Here is a 17,498-nt window from a genome sequence, read left to right as displayed (position 1 = left end):
AGCTTAGACATTGAAGCTTATTGATACAGTGGTTAAATTGATGAGAACTGCTATTGACGTTTGTGTAAATAAATTATACATTTCCTTTTTTCCATAGCCAGAGGTTGAACCATTATGTGACATTCATTTTTTTCATTCACTTCAAGCTAGAAGTTTCAGTTTCTAAATTGTTTCTTACATTTTTCATATGTATATATATGTATGTGTGTGTGTGTGTATATGTGCGTATGTATGAGTATGTGTGTGTATGTGTATATGTATATATATATGTATATTATCCCTGGGGATAGGGGTGAAAGAATACTTCCCACGTATTCCTCGCGTGTCGTAGAAAGCGACTAGAGGGGACGGGAGCGGGGGGGCCAGAAATCCTCCCCTCCTTGTATTAACTTTCTAAAATGGGAAACAGAAGAAGGAGTCACGCAGGGAGTGCTCATCCTCCTCGAAGGCTCAGAGTGGGGTGCCTAAATGTGTGTGGATGTAACCAAGATGTGAAAAAAAGGAGAGATAGGTAGCATGTTTGAGGAAAGGAACCTGGATGTTTTGGCTCTGAGTGAAACGAAGCTCAAGGGTAAAGGGGAAGAGTGGTTTGGGAATGTCTGGGGAGTAAAGTCAGGGGTTAGTGAGAGGACAAGAGCAAGGGAAGGAGTAGCAATACTCCTGAAACAGGAGTTGTGGGAGTATGTGATAGAGTGTAAGAAAGTAAATTCTCGATTAATATGGGTAAAACTGAAAGTTGATGGAGAGAGGTGGGTGATTATTGGTGCATATGCACCTGGGCATGAGAAGAAAGATCAAGAGAGGCAAGTGTTTTGGGAGCAGCTGAATGAGTGTGTTAGTGGTTTTGATGCACGAGACCGGGTTATAGTGATGGGTGATTTGAATGCAAAGGTGAGTAATGTGGCAGTTGAGGGAATAATTGGTATACATGGGGTGTTCAGTATTGTAAATGGAAATGGTGAAGAGCTTGTAGATTTATGTGCTGAAAAAGGACTGATGATTGGGAATACCTGGTTTAAAAACCGAGATATACATAAGTATACTTATGTAAGTAGGAGAGATGGCCAGAGAGCGTTATTGGATTACGTGTTAATTGACAGGCGTGCGAAAGAGAGACTTTTGGATGTTAATGTGCTGAGAGGTGCAACTGGAGGGATGTCTGATCATTATCTTGTGGAGGCTAAGGTGAAGATTTGTATGGGTTTTCAGAAAAGAAGAGTGAATGTTGGGGTGAAGAGGGTGGTGAGAGTAAGTGAGCTTGAGAAGGAGACCTGTGTGAGGAAGTACCAGGAGAGACTGAGTACAGAATGGAAAAAGGTGAGAACAATGGAAGTAAGGGGAGTGGGGGAGGAATGGGATGTATTTAGGGAATCAGTGATGGATTGCGCAAAAGATGCTTGTGGCATGAGAAGAGTGGGAGGTGGGTTGATTAGAAAGGGTAGTGAGTGGTGGGATGAAGAAGTAAGAGTATTAGTGAAAGAGAAGAGAGAGGCATTTGGACGATTTTTGCAGGGAAAAAATGCAATTGAGTGGGAGATGTATAAAAGAAAGAGACAGGAGGTCAAGAGAAAGGTGCAAGAAGTGAAAAAAAGGGCAAATGAGAGTTGGGGTGAGAGAGTATCATTAAATTTTAGGGAGAATAAAAAGATGTTCTGGAAGGAGGTAAATAAAGTGCGTAAGACAAGGGAGCAAATGGGAACGTCAGTGAAGGGCGCAAATGGGGAGGTGATAGCAAGTAGTGGTGATGTGAGAAGGAGATGGAGTGAGTATTTTGAAGGTTTCTTGAATGTGTTTGATGATAGAGTGGCAGATATAGGGTGTTTTGGTCGAGGTGGTGTGCAAAGTGAGAGGGTTAGGGAAAATGATTTGGTAAACAGAGAAGAGGTAGTGAAAGCTTTGCGGAAGATGAAAGCCGGCAAGGCAGCAGGTTTGGATGGTATTGCAGTGGAATTTATTAAAAAAGGGGGTGACTGTATTGTTGACTGGTTGGTAAGGTTATTTAATGTATGTATGACTCATGGTGAGGTGCCTGAGGATTGGCGGAATGCGTGCATAGTGCCATTGTACAAAGGCAAAGGGGATAAGAGTGAGTGCTCAAATTACAGAGGTATAAGTTTGTTGAGTATTCCTGGTAAATGATATGGGAGGGTATTGATTGAGAGGGTGAAGGCATGTACAGAGCATCAGATTGGGGAAGAGCAGTGTGGTTTCAGAAGTGGTAGAGGATGTGTGGATCAGGTGTTTGCTTTGAAGAATGTATGTGAGAAATACTTAGAAAAGCAAATGGATTTGTATGTAGCATTTATGGATCTGGAGAAGGCATATGATAGAGTTGATAGAGATGCTCTGTGGAAGGTATTAAGAATATATGGTGTGGGAGGAAAGTTGTTAGAAGCAGTGAAAAGTTTTTATCGAGGATGTAAGGCATGTGTACGTGTAGGAAGAGAGGAAAGTGATTGGTTCTCAGTGAATGTAGGTTTGCGGCAGGGGTGTGTGATGTCTCCATGGTTGTTTAATTTGTTTATGGATGGGGTTGTTAGGGAGGTAAATGCAAGAGTTTTGGAAAGAGGGGCAAGTATGAAGTCTGTTGGGGATGAGAGAGCTTGGGAAGTGAGTCAGTTGTTGTTCGCTGATGATACAGCGCTGGTGGCTGATTCATGTGAGAAACTGCAGAAGCTGGTGACTGAGTTTGGTAAAGTGTGTGGAAGAAGAAAGTTAAGAGTAAATGTGAATAAGAGCAAGGTTATTAGGTACAGTAGGGTTGAGGGTCAAGTCAATTGGGAGGTGAGTTTGAATGGAGAGAAACTGGAGGAAGTGAAGTGTTTTAGATATCTGGGAGTGGATCTGGCAGCGGATGGAACCATGGAAGCGGAAGTGGATCATAGGGTGGGGGAGGGGGCGAAAATTCTGGGGGCCTTGAAGAATGTGTGGAAGTCGAGAACATTATCTCGGAAAGCAAAAATGGGTATGTTTGAAGGAATAGTGGTTCCAACAATGTTGTATGGTTGCGAGGCGTGGGCTATGGATAGAGTTGTGCGCAGGAGGATGGATGTGCTGGAAATGAGATGTTTGAGGACAATGTGTGGTGTGAGGTGGTTTGATCGAGTGAGTAACGTAAGGGTAAGAGAGATGTGTGGAAATAAAAAGAGCGTGGTTGAGAGAGCAGAAGAGGGTGTTTTGAAGTGGTTTGGGCACATGGAGAGAATGAGTGAGGAAAGATTGACCAAGAGGATATATGTGTCGGAGGTGGAGGGAACAAGGAGAAGAGGGAGACCAAATTGGAGGTGGAAAGATGGAGTGAAAAAGATTTTGTGTGATCGGGGCCTGAACATGCAGGAGGGTGAAAGGAGGGCAAGGAATAGAGTGAATTGGAGCGATGTGGTATACCGGGGTTGACGTGCTGTCAGTGGATTGAATCAAGGCATGTGAAGCGTCTGGGGTAAGCTATGGAAAGCTGTGTAGGTATGTATATTTGCGTGTGTGGACGTATGTATATACATGTGTATGGGGGGGGTTTGGGCCATTTCTTTCGTCTGTTTCCTTGCGCTACCTCGCAAACGCGGGAGACAGCGACAAAGTATAATAAAAGAAAAAAAAAATATATATATATATATACATATATATATATATATATACATATATATATATATATATATATATATATATATATATATATATATATATATATATATATATACATATATATATATATATATATATATATATATATATATATATATATATATATATATATATATATATATATATATATTCCTATGAGTCCACGTGGAAAATGAAACACGATAAGTTCCCAAGTGCACTTTCGTGTAATAATCACATCATCAGGGGAGACACAAGAGAGAAATATAAGTCAGTTGATATACATCGAAGAGACGAAGCTAGGACGCCATTTGGTAAACATGTGATTGTCCAAAACATACAACGAGCGTTCATAAACTTATCATTTTACAAATTTTATCAACGATAAAGTTATCTAATTTGTACATACCATCACAAATATTAAGATTATAATTCTTTGTGTATTTAATAATAGAAGATTCAATGATATTTCTCCTGGTAACAGAGTTAGAGTTAATAACTGAGATGGCATTATTCCAGTCAATTCAATGATCATAGTTTTTAACATGACTAAACAAGGCATTTGATTCTTGTCCCGTTCTTATAATATATCTATGTTGCTTAAGTCTAACAGAAAGATCCTTCCCAGTCTGACCAACATAAAATTTATCACAATTTCCACATGGCACTTTATAGATGCATTCAAGAGAATATTCTGGTGAATTCCTGATTAAGATATTCTTTACAGTACTATTGTTGCTAAAGGCAACATTTACATTAAAGGATTTAAGCAACATGGGAAGTAAAGTAAAATTAATATCAAAAAGGAGAACTAAAAGATTCTTGGTGTCAATGGGAGGTTTGGGCTCAACTCTACAAAATGATTTCTTTGCTAACTTAAGGGATTTATCAATGAAAGATCTACGGTACTTTAACTTATATCCAATAGAATATGTCTTCTCAAACTCATCATCAATAAACTCTGGACTGCAAATACGTAATGCCCTATGGAACATATTTTGAAATGATGATAATTTAACTCTATCATATTGAGATGAGTAACAATGGATATATGAGCATATATTGGTGGGTTTTCTGTATATGCTAAACTTAAACTTGTTTCCTTGCCTATGGATCATGCAATCTAAAAATGGTAACATCCCATTATTTTCATTTTCTACAGTAAATTTGGTGGAAGGTACTAAGTTCTTAAGTAAGGGGAGAAATATTTGTAGATTTTCATTTGTTGCCAAACACAAAGAACATCATCTACATACCTAAACCAAATTGCATTAGAAGGTAAGATATCCTTTAGTAATTTTGTTTCAAAAAATTCCATATAAAGATTACTTAGTACAGGTGAAAGAGGGTTACCCACTGCCATACCAAATTTTTGAGCACAATAATCTCCATTAAATTGAAATACACAGTCTTTTATACACAATTTTATCAGTTCATGAAATTAGACGTTGAAACAGGTAAATGAATATCATCCAACACGTCAAATAAATTATTGTAAAAGGTCATCAACTGGAACTTTAGTGAAAAGTGAGGAAACATCAAAGCTAACTAGTTTGAAATCAAAATTAACATTGATATTGTTTAGCTTGTTGACTAAATCTACATTGTTCATGATATTAGAATTTGATACCTTACCAACTAAAGGGCTTAATAAAGAAACTAACCATTTTGACAATTTATATGTGATGGAGCTTACTAACTCACCATAGGTCTTGCTGGAAAATTCTGTTTATGTGTTTTGTTAAGTCCCTACACATATGGCAATGAAGCCGACAGAGATGACAAACTTTTGATAAGAGAACTATTACCTTTCAACAACAACTTCATTTCTTTATTGAAATGACAATTAACTGCTTCTAAGGATTTTTACTAAGTTCATATATTGTGTCATCATTTAGAAGACGATTCAATTTAGATAAATAGTTACTTTTATCTAAAATCACAACTGTGTTAGCCTTATCTGCTTTAGTAATATGGATATCCTTGTCTTTTTTTAAGGTGTTAATAGCTCTTATAAATCTTTTAGGGCAATTAGGTTCCACTGGTTTTGACAAAGTGGCATACACTAAACCCTTACAGTTATCAATTTCATCATTACTTAGATTACTGTATTTCTCTAAATTACAAAAAGACTTTGTGACATCAACACATCTGGCTTCCCTGTTAGAGCACACAAAACTTAAACCATAGCCTAATGCACACAAGGAATTCTTATCTAGTTGTTTATTAGACAGGTTTACCACAAAAGATGGGTTTGAGTTCTTGGTCCAGTCGCTGTTTTCAATAAGATGGTCCAACTTACAATTTACTGACATTTGTAGCCTATTGCGTTCATTCCATAATCTATCATAGCAATAGTCCAACATCCGGTTCTTCCAGTGTGTCGGTATTGCCATTTGAAAGGCACGTTTCTTCTCTCTTGAAATGCGAAAAGCCTCCTCCATTTCAAGTTTCTTTAATTAAATGAATGTTTCGATATATCACTGTAGTGCCCAGGAAATTGGTTACGGGTGTTTCTGAGGTCTGAAAGCGGTCGGTTGTCACTTCTCTCACTAGGTTACTAGAGGTGGCGAGGGATATCATGCGCTACAGAAGATGGTTTGAGATACGATACTTTTATACCGTCAAGGTCAAGTAGTTCTACTCATTGATTGCTGAGCACCTCACCCGGGCTCGAATCCTGCGACGCAAAGTTTATACACACACACACATACACACGCACACACACACACACACACACACAAACACACACACACACACACACACACACACACACATATGTGTATATATATATATATATATATATATATATATATATATTTTTTTTTTTTTTTTTTTTTTTTTTTTTTTATACTTTGTCGCTGTCTCCCGCGTTTGCGAGGTAGCGCAAGGAAACAGACGAAAGAAATGGCCCAACCCCCCCCCCCATACACATGTACATACACACGTCCACACACGCAAATATACATACCTACACAGCCTTCCATGGTTTACCCAAGACGCTTCACATGCCTTGCTTCAATCCACTGACAGCACGTCAACCCCTGTATACCACATGACTCCAATTCACTCTATTTCTTGCCCTCCTTTCACCCTCCTGCATGTTCAGGCCCCGATCACACAAAATCCTTTTCACTCCATCTTTCCACCTCCAATTTGGTCTCCCTCTTCTCCTCGTTCCCTCCACCTCCGACACATATATCCTCTTGGTCAATCTCTCCTCACTCATTCTCTCCATGTGCCCAAACCATTTCAAAACACCCTCTTCTGCTCTCTCAACCACGCTCTTTTTATTTCCACACATCTCTCTTACCCTTACGTTACTTACTCGATCAAACCACCTCACACCACACATTGTCCTCAAACATCTCATTTCCAGCACATCCATCCTCCTGCGCACATCTCTATCCATAGCCCACGCCTCGCAACCATACAACATTGTTGGAACCACTATTCCCTCAAACATACCCATTTTTGCTTTCCGAGATAATGTTCTCGACTTCCACACATTTTTCAAGGCTCCCAAAATTTTCGCCCCCTCCCCCACCCTATGATCCACTTCCGCTTCCATGGTTCCATCCGCTGACAGATCCACTCCCAGATATCTAAAACACTTCACTTCCTCCAGTTTTTCTCCATTCAAACTCACCTCCCAATTGACTTGACCCTCACCCCTACTGTACCTAATAACCTTGCTCTTATTCACATTTACTCTCAACTTTCTTCTTCCACACACTTTACCAAACTCAGTCACCAGCTTCTGCAGTTTCTCACATGAATCAGCCACCAGCGCTGTATCATCAGCGAACAACAACTGACTCACTTCCCAAGCTCTCTCATCCCCAACAGACTTCATACTTGCCCCTCTTTCCAGGACTCTTGCATTTACCTCCCTTACAACCCCATCCATAAACAAATTAAACAACCATGGAGACATCACACACCCCTGCCGCAAACCTACATTCACTGAGAACCAATCACTTTCCTCTCTTCCTACACGTACACATGCCTTACATCCTCGATAAAAACTTTTCACTGCTTCTAACAACTTGCCTCCCACACCATATATTCTTAATACCTTCCACAGAGCATCTCTATCAACTCTATCATATGCCTTCTCCAGATCCATAAATGCTACATACAAATCCATTTGCTTTTCTAAGTATTTCTCACATACATTCTTCAAAGCAAACACCTGGTCCACACATCCTCTACCACTTCTGAAACCGCACTGCTCTTCCCCAATCTGATGCTCTGTACATGCCTTCACCCTCTCAATCAATACCCTCCCATATAATTTACCAGGAATACTCAACAAACTTATACCTCTGTAATTTGAGCACTCACTCTTATCCCCTTTGCCTTTGTACAATGGCACTACGCACGCATTCCGCCAATCCTCAGGCACCTCACCATGAGTCATACATACATTAAATAACCTTACCAACCAGTCAACAATACAGTCACCCCCTTTCTTAATAAATTCCACTGCAATACCATCCAAACCTGCTGCCTTGCCGGCTTTCATCTTCCGCAAAGCTTTTACTACCTCTTCTCTGTTTACCAAATCATTTTCCCTAACCCTCTCACTTTGCACACCACCTCGACCAAAACACCCTATATCTGCCACTCTGTCATCAGACACATTCAACAAACCTTCAAAATACTCATTCCATCTCCTTCTCACATCACCGCTACTTGTTATCACCTCCCCATTTACGCCCTTGACTGAAGTTCCCATTTGCTCCCTTGTCTTACGCACCCTATTTACCTCCTTCCAGAACATCTTTTTATTCTCCCTAAAATTTACTGATAGTCTCTCACCCCAACTCTCATTTGCCCTTTTTTTCACCTCTTGCACCTTTCTCTTGACCTCCTGTCTCTTTCTTTTATACTTCTCCCACTCAATTGCATTTTTTCCCTGCAAAAATCGTCCAAATGCCTCTCTCTTCTCTTTCACTAATACTCTTACTTCTTCATCCCACCACTCACTACCCTTTCTAAACAGCCCACCTCCCACTCTTCTCATGCCACAAGCATCTTTTGCGCAATCCATCACTGATTCCCTAAATACATCCCATTCCTCCCCCACTCCCCTTACTTCCATTGTTCTCACCTTTTTCCATTCTGTACACAGTCTCTCCTGGTACTTATCCACACAGGTCTCCTTCCCAAGCTCACTTACTCTCACCACCTTCTTCACCCCAACATTCACTCCTCTTTTCTGAAAACCCATACTAATCTTCACCTTAGCCTCCACAAGATAATGATCAGACATCCCTCCAGTTGCACCTCTCAGCACATTAACATCCAAAAGTCTCTCTTTCGCACGCCTGTCAATTAACACGTAATCCAATAACGCTCTCTGGCCATCTCTCCTACTTACATAAGTATACTTATGTATATCTCGCTTTTTAAACCAGGTATTCCCAATCATCAGTCCTTTTTCAGCACATAAATCTACAAGCTCTTCACCATTTCCATTTACAACACTGAACACCCCATGCATACCAATTATTCCCTCAACTGCCACATTACTCACCTTTGCATTCAAATCACCCATCACTATAACCCGGTCTCGTGCATCAAAACCGCTAACACACTCATTTAGCTGCTCCCAAAACACTTGCCTCTCATGATCTTTCTTCTCATGCCCAGGTGCATATGCACCAATAATCACCCACCTCTCTCCATCAACTTTCAATTTTACCCATATTAATCGAGAATTTACTTTCTTACATTCTATCACATACTCCCACAACTCCTGTTTCAGGAGTATTGCTACTCCTTCCCTTGCTCTTGTCCTCTCACTAACCCCTGACTTCACTCCCCAGACATTTCCAAACCACTCTTCCCCTTTACCCTTGAGCTTCGTTTCACTCAGAGCCAAAACATCCAGGTTCCTTTCCTCAAACATACTACCTATCTCTCCTTTTTTCACATCTTGGTTACATCCACACACATTTAGGCACCCCACTCTGAGCCTTCAAGGAGGATGATCACTCCCCGCGTGACTCCTTCTTCTGTTTCCCATTTTAGAAAGTTAATACAAGGAGGGGAGGATTTCCGGCCCCCCGCTCCCGTCCCCTCTAGTCGCTTTCTACGACACGCGAGGAATACGTGGGAAGTATTCTTTCACCCCTATCCCCAGGGATAATATACATATATATATACATATACACACACACACACACACACACACATATGCACATACACACACACACACACACACATACATATATATACATATGAAAAATGTAAGAAACAATTTAGAAAACAATAATATAATATATATATATATATATATATATATATATATATATATATATATATATATATATATATATATATATATATATATTATTTTTATCTATTTATTCTACTTTGTCGCTGTCTCCCGCGTTTGCGAGGTAGCGCAAGGAAACAGACGAAAGAAATGGCCCAACCCCCCCCCCATACACATGTATATACATACGTCCACACACGCAAATATACATACCTACACAGCTTTCCATGGTTTACCCCAGACGCTTCACATGCCTTGATTCAATCCACTGACAGCACGTCAACCCCGGTATACCACATCGCTCCAATTCACTCTATTCCTTGCCCTCCTTTCACCCTCCTGCATGTTCAGGCCCCGATCACACAAAATCTTTTTCACTCCATCTTTCCACCTCCAATTTGGTCTCCCTCTTCTCCTCGTTCCCTCCACCTCCGACACATATATCCTCTTGGTCAATCTTTCCTCACTCATTCTCTCCATGTGCCCAAACCACTTCAAAACACCCTCTTCTGCTCTTTCAACAACGCTCTTTTTATTTCCACACATCTCTCTTACCCTTACGTTATTCACTCGATCGAACCACCTCACACCACACATTGTCCTTAAACATCTCATTTCCAGCACATCCATCCTCCTGCGCACAACTCTATCCATAGCCCACGCCTCGCAACCATACAACATTGTTGGAACCACTATTCCTTCAAACATACCCATTTTTGCTTTCCGAGATAATGTTCTCGACTTCCACACATTCTTCAAGGCCCCCAGAATTTTCGCCCACTCCCCCACCCTATGATCCACTTCCGCTTCCATGGTTCCATCCGCTGCCAGATCCACTCCCAGATATCTAAAACACTTCACTTCCTCCAGTTTTTCTCCATTCAAACTCACCTCCCAATTGACTTGACCCTCAACCCTACTGTACCTAATAACCTTGCTCTTATTCACATTTACTCTTAACTTTCTTCTTCCACACACTTTACCAAACTCAGTCACCAGCTTCTGCAGTTTCTCACATGAATCAGCCACCAGCGCTGTATCATCAGCGAACAACAACTGACTCACTCCCCAAGCTCTCTCATCCACAACAGACTTCATACTTGCCCCTCTTTCCAAAACTCTTGCATTTACCTCCCTAACAACCCCATCCATAAACAAATTAAACAGCCATGGATACATCACACAACCCTGCCGCAAACCTACATTCACTGAGAACCAATCACTTTCCTCTCTTCCTACACGTACACATGCCTTACATCCTCGATAAAAACTTTTCACTGCTTCTAACAACTTTCCTCCCACACCATATATTCTTAATACCTTCCACAGAGCATCTCTATCAACTCTATCATATGCCTTCTCCAGATCCATAAATGCTACATAAAAATCCATTTGCTTTTCTAAGTATTTCTCACATACATTCTTCAAAGCAAACACCTGATCCACACATCCTCTACCACTTCTGAAACCACACTGCTCTTCCCCAATCTGATGCTCTGTACATGCCTTCACCCCTCTCAATCAATACCCTCCCATATAATTTACCAGGAATACTCAACAAACTTATACCTCTGTAATTTGAGCACTCACTCTTATCCCCTTTGCCTTTATACAATGGCACTATGCACGCATTCCGCCAATCCTCAGGCACCTCACCATGAGTCATACATACATTAAATAACCTTACCAACCAGTCAACAATACAGTCACCCCCTTTTTTAATAAATTCCACTTTAATACCATCCAAACCTGCTGCCTTGCCGGCTTTCATCTTCCGCAAAGCTTTCACTACCTCTTCTCTGTTTACCAAATCATTTTCCCTAACCCTCTCACTTTGCACACCACCTCGACCAAAACACCCCATATCTGCCACTCTATCGTCAAACACATTCAACAAACCTTCAAAATACTCACTCCATCTCCTTCTCACATCACCACTACTTGTTATCACCTCCCCATTTGCGCCCTTCACTGAAGTTCCCATTTGCTCCCTTGTCTTACGCACTTTATTTACCTCCTTCCAGAACATCTTTTTATTCTCCCTAAAATTTAATGATACTCTCTCACCCCAACTCTCATTTGCCCTTTTTTTCACCTCTTGCACCTTTCTCTTGACCTCCTGTCTCTTTCTTTTATACATCTCCCACTCAATTGCATTTTTTCCCTGCAAAAATCGTCCAAATGCCTCTCTCTTCTCTTTCACTAATACTCTTACTTCTTCATCCCACCACTCACTACCCTTTCTAATTAACCCACCTCCCACTCTTCTCATGCCACAAGCATCTTTTGCGCAATCCATCACTGATTCCCTAAATACATCCCATTCCTCCCCCACTCCCCTTACTTCTATTGTTCTCACCTTTTTCCATTTTGTACTCAGTCTCTCCTGGTACTTCCTCACACAGGTCTCCTTCCCAAGCTCACTTACTCTCACCACCCTCTTCACCCCAACATTCACTCTTCTTTTCTGAAAACCCATACAAATCTTCACCTTAGCCTCCACAAGATAATGATCAGACATCCCTGATATATATATATATATATATATATATATATATATATATATATATATATATATATATATATATATATATATATATCAGGGCATGTGAAGCGTCTGGGGTAAACCATGGAAAACTGTGTAGGTATGTACATTTGCGTGTGTGGTCGTATGTATATACATGTGTATTAGGGTGGGTTGGGCCATTTCTTTCGTCTGTTTCCTTGCGCTACCTCGCAAACGCGGGAGACAGCGACAAAGCAAAAAAAAAAAAAAAAATTATATATATATATATATATATATATATATATATATATATATATATATATATATATATATATATATATATATATTCTTTCATCTCGCAGGAAAGATGAAAGGTGATACTTCAAGCTTATGTGTTATTCCGTCACCTCATCAGGGTAATAATATAATATGAATAATACATATATGATGCAATTCTGGGGAGTTGGTGGAATCAGCCTTATAAAGTCTATATTAGTGAATATTCATAATTCCAGTGTTTGTTTGACGTTGAATGTGAAAGGTCAGTTTCCAAATAATTTCTCAAGTTAATGTTCAGGTACATGAAGAGAAAGTTTGGAAATCTCTCTCTCTCTCTCTCTCTCTCTCTCTCTCTCTCTCTCTGACCACTAATAACCAAACATGATAAAGCAACTGATGATGACATGGAAATTACGTTCACGCAGATATAAAACCTTCAACTCTTTATATATATTTTTGTATATGTTGAAGGCTTCAGTCACGGAACAAAAGTTTATATCAAGGCCGGGCCTTAATTGAAATATAAAGAGAATTATGAAACGTAAAAAGTTACTGGGAAGGACACGAGCAGGTTAAAAAGTTCCAAAGCTTCGACGTGTAGAAAACAGTTGTCCAAACGGGCAAACCTTGAGTTGCCGATAGCCACACAATGATTACATGAAACAACAGCTTGCCCACAGAATTTCTGGAGGATCTGATGACAAAGGTTAAAGGTAAGGAAACTGAGATTCAAGAAGTACCAAGATATTCAGACCAAATAAAGTCATATAAATGGATAGACTCCGATAATCTAACCTTAAGTTGCCTAAGGACAGAACAAATGGTTTTTCCCATGGGGAAAATATGTAACCAATCTTTGACAAGTGCCTGAAGACTAGAAATTGTCGTATGTCATCTGTATCTTTAAGAATGGGAATAAGATCTGTGCTTTAGATTACCGCCTAATCAGCCTCCTGTTAGTTCTGGGTATAACAGTGGATAGAAATAATGACAATATTGTGACATTTCTATACCACGAAATAATATCCGACAACAAGCGTTGCTTCTGCAACGAAAGATTCTGCTTAAGAAATATGCTATATTTTGTGTGTGTGTGTGTGTGTGTGTGTGTGTGTGTGTGTGTGTGTTATGGTTGTGAAGTGAAACTTAAATTTACCCTCTGAAGTATTACATCTCGAGTTTCAAAAAGTATTTGATGAAATGCTACACAAGAGACCGCTGGTTTCAAATGGCTAAGCCTCTGACTAGCTAAGTGACGAGTAACGTACCACAAGGGTCTGTCCTTGTTCCTATTTTCTTCATAATTCACATCAATGATTAGGTCTCATATCTAAGATCTCTAAATCTGCGATTATAAAACATCAGGAGGTAGAGATGTACATGTGTAGGACTGTGAAATAATCCCAAGAAATGTTAGAAAACTAGCTGGGTGGCCAGAGAAATGACAGATGCAATTTGATGTAGACAAATGTAGACAAGTTACACACTTGGGAGAGAAAAATACGAAATATGAATACCTAATATATGGAAATCCCCTGGCTAAAGGGCATGAAGAGAAGGATCTTGGAGTTACTCGTGACAGTCTAAGGAATTCTATGCAGCAAGTTAAAAAGGAAACGGGAGAGCAGGATTCATAACTAGGAACATTGACTACAAAACACCAGAAACAATTATGACTCTTTTCAGTACTCTAGTAAGGCCAAATCTTGAATGTGTAGTCCAGTTATGGTCGCCAGAGTACAAGAATGATAGGGAGGAACTGGAACGAGTACAAAGACAGACAACAAAACTGATTCCATCTCTTAGAAACTTGGCGTATGAGGGAGGTTGAGAAGCATAGATATCTTTTAAGAAGTATAGTCTTCATGGCTACTTAAAAAGAATAATAGAAAATGTGAGTAAATCCGAGTCGATAAATCACGAAGACTTTTATGAAAATATAATGGAATACAGGTACCAGCGGTGACGGTATAATGTTTAAATATAAACGAAATAATACTAAGGTGGGAAAAAGGTATATCTCTTTTTTCAGTTTAGATGCTTTGAACACTGTAAAAGTTACGGTCAAATATTGTAAATGACACGACTATGAATATTTTAAAAAACTGGATAGACAAATTTTTCATCATGCAACTACTGACTAACACGTGGAAAAAGAATATATACGTACTTATATATATGCTTGTGGCATGAGAAGAGTGGGAGGTGGGTTGATTAGAAAAGGTAGTGAGTGGTGGGATGAAGAAGTAAGAGTATTAGTGAAAGAGAAGAGAGAGGCATTTGGACGATTTTTGCAGGGAAAAAATGCAATTGAGTGGGAGAAGTATAAAAGAAAGAGACAGGAGGTCAAGAGAAAGGTGCAAGAGGTGAAAAAAAGGGCAAATGAGAGTTGGGGTGAGAGACTATCAGTAAATTTTAGGGAGAATAAAAAGATGTTCTGGAAGGAGGTAAATAGGGTGCGTAAGACAAGGGAGCAAATGGGAACTTCAGTGAAGGGCGTAAATGGGGAGGTGATAACAAGTAGCGGTGATGTCAGAAGGAGATGGAGTGGGTATTTTGAAGGTTTGTTGAATGTGTCTGATGACAGAGTGGCAGATATAGGGTGTTTTGGTCGAGGTGGTGTGCAAAGTGAGAGGGTTAGGGAAAATGATTTGGTAAACAGAGAAGAGGTAGTAAAAGCTTTGCGGAAGATGAAAGCCGGCAAGGCAGCAGGTTTGGATGGTATTGCAGTGGAATTTATTAAGAAAGGGGGTGACTGTATTGTTGACTGGTTGGTAAGGTTATTTAATGTATGTATGACTCATGGTGAGGTGCCTGAGGATTGGCGGAATGCGTGCATAGTGCCATTGTACAAAGGCAAAGGGGATAAGAGTGAGTGCTCAAATTACAGAGGTATAAGTTTGTTGAGTATTCCTGGTAAATTATATGGGAGGGTATTGATTGAGAGGGTGAAGGCATGTACAGAGCATCAGATTGGGGAAGAGCAGTGCGGTTTTAGAAGTGGTAGAGGATGTGTGGATCAGGTGTTTGCTTTGAAGAATGTATGTGAGAAATACTTAGAAAAGCAAATGGATTTGTATGTAGCATTTATGGATCTGGAGAAGGCATATGATAGAGTTGATAGAGATGCTCTGTGGAAGGTATTAAGAATATATGGTGTGGGAGGCAAGTTGTTAGAAGCAGTGAAAAGTTTTTATCGAGGATGTAAGGCATGTGTACGTGTAGGAAGAGAGGAAAGTGATTGGTTCTCAGTGAATGTAGGTTTGCGGCAGGGGTGTGTGATGTCTCCATGGTTGTTTAATTTGTTTATGGATGGGGTTGTAAGGGAGGTAAATGCAAGAGTCCTGGAAAGAGGGGCAAGTATGAAGTCTGTTGGGGATGAGAGAGCTTGGGAAGTGAGTCAGTTGTTGTTCGCTGATGATACAGCGCTGGTGGCTGATTCATGTGAGAAACTGCAGAAGCTGGTGACTGAGTTTGGTAAAGTGTGTGGAAGAAGAAAGTTAAGAGTAAATGTGAATAACAGCAAGGTTATTAGGTACAGTAGGGTTGAGGGTCAAGTCAATTGGGAGGTGAGTTTGAATGGAGAAAAACTGGAGGAAGTGAAGTGTTTTAGATATCTGGGAGTGGATTTGGCAGCGGATGGAACCATGGAAGCGGAAGTGAATCATAGGGTGGGGGAGGGACCGAGAATGCCGGTTAGCCTTGAAGAATGTGTGGAAGTCGAGAACATTATCTCGGAAAGCAAAAATGGGTATGTTTGAAGGAACAGTGGTTCCAACAATGTTGTATGGTTGCGAGGCGTGGGCTATGGATAGAGTTGTGCGCAGGAGGATGGATGTGCTGGAAATGAGATGTTTGAGGACAATGTGTGGTGTGAGGTGGTTTGATCGAGTGAGTAACGTAAGGGTAAGAGAGATGTGTGGAAATAAAGAGAGCGTGGTTGAAAGAGCAGAAGAGGGTGTTTTGAAGTGGTTTGGGCACATGGAGAGAATGAGTGAGGAAAGATTGACCAAGAGGATATATGTGTCGGAGGTGGAGGGAACGAGGAGAAGAGGGAGACCAAATTGGAGGTGGAAAGATGGAGCGAAAAAGATTTTGTGTGATCGGGGCCTGAACATGCAGGAGGGTGAAAGGAGGGCAAGGAATAGAGTGAATTGGAGCGATGTGGTATACCGGGGTTGACGTGCTGTCAGTGGATTGAATCAAGGCATGTGAAGCGTCTGGGGTAAACCATGGAAAGCTGTGTAGGTATGTATATTTGCGTGTGTGGACGTATGTATATACATGTGTATGGGGGGGGGTTGGGCCATTTCTTTCGTCTGTTTCCTTGCGCTACCTCGCAAACGCGGGAGACAGCGACAAAGTATAAAAAAAAAAAAAAAAAAAAATATATATATACATATATATATATATACATATATATATATATATATATATATATATATATATATATATATAATATATATATATTATATATATATATATATTCTCATTCCAGTCCCTACGAATGTATTGGGGTGCAGCAGAGGAAGGATAGTGCATTAGGATTTCATATGAGGATTTCCCATTCTTTCTATCCTATTAGATTCCATCTACGCTCACTTTGCCAATGCATGATCTATCTTCCATTTTTTTATGTTACAAAAGGGAGAGCAGGGTGAGAAGAGAGCCTTCTTACTGTTCTGACCTTATTTCATGCAATTGGCAGAGAAAAATATAGATTTAGAAATAAGCCAAAACAGATGACCTAGAAATGGTTCCTTGTTCTTCAGCTTCCCCACGTACTCTCTCTCTCTCTCTCTCTCTCTCTCTCTCTCTCTTCTCTCT

Source organism: Panulirus ornatus, chromosome 20 (assembly GCF_036320965.1).
Source record: "Panulirus ornatus isolate Po-2019 chromosome 20, ASM3632096v1, whole genome shotgun sequence".
NCBI lineage: Eukaryota > Metazoa > Arthropoda > Malacostraca > Decapoda > Palinuridae > Panulirus > Panulirus ornatus.
This window is presented reverse-complemented; position numbering follows the sequence as displayed.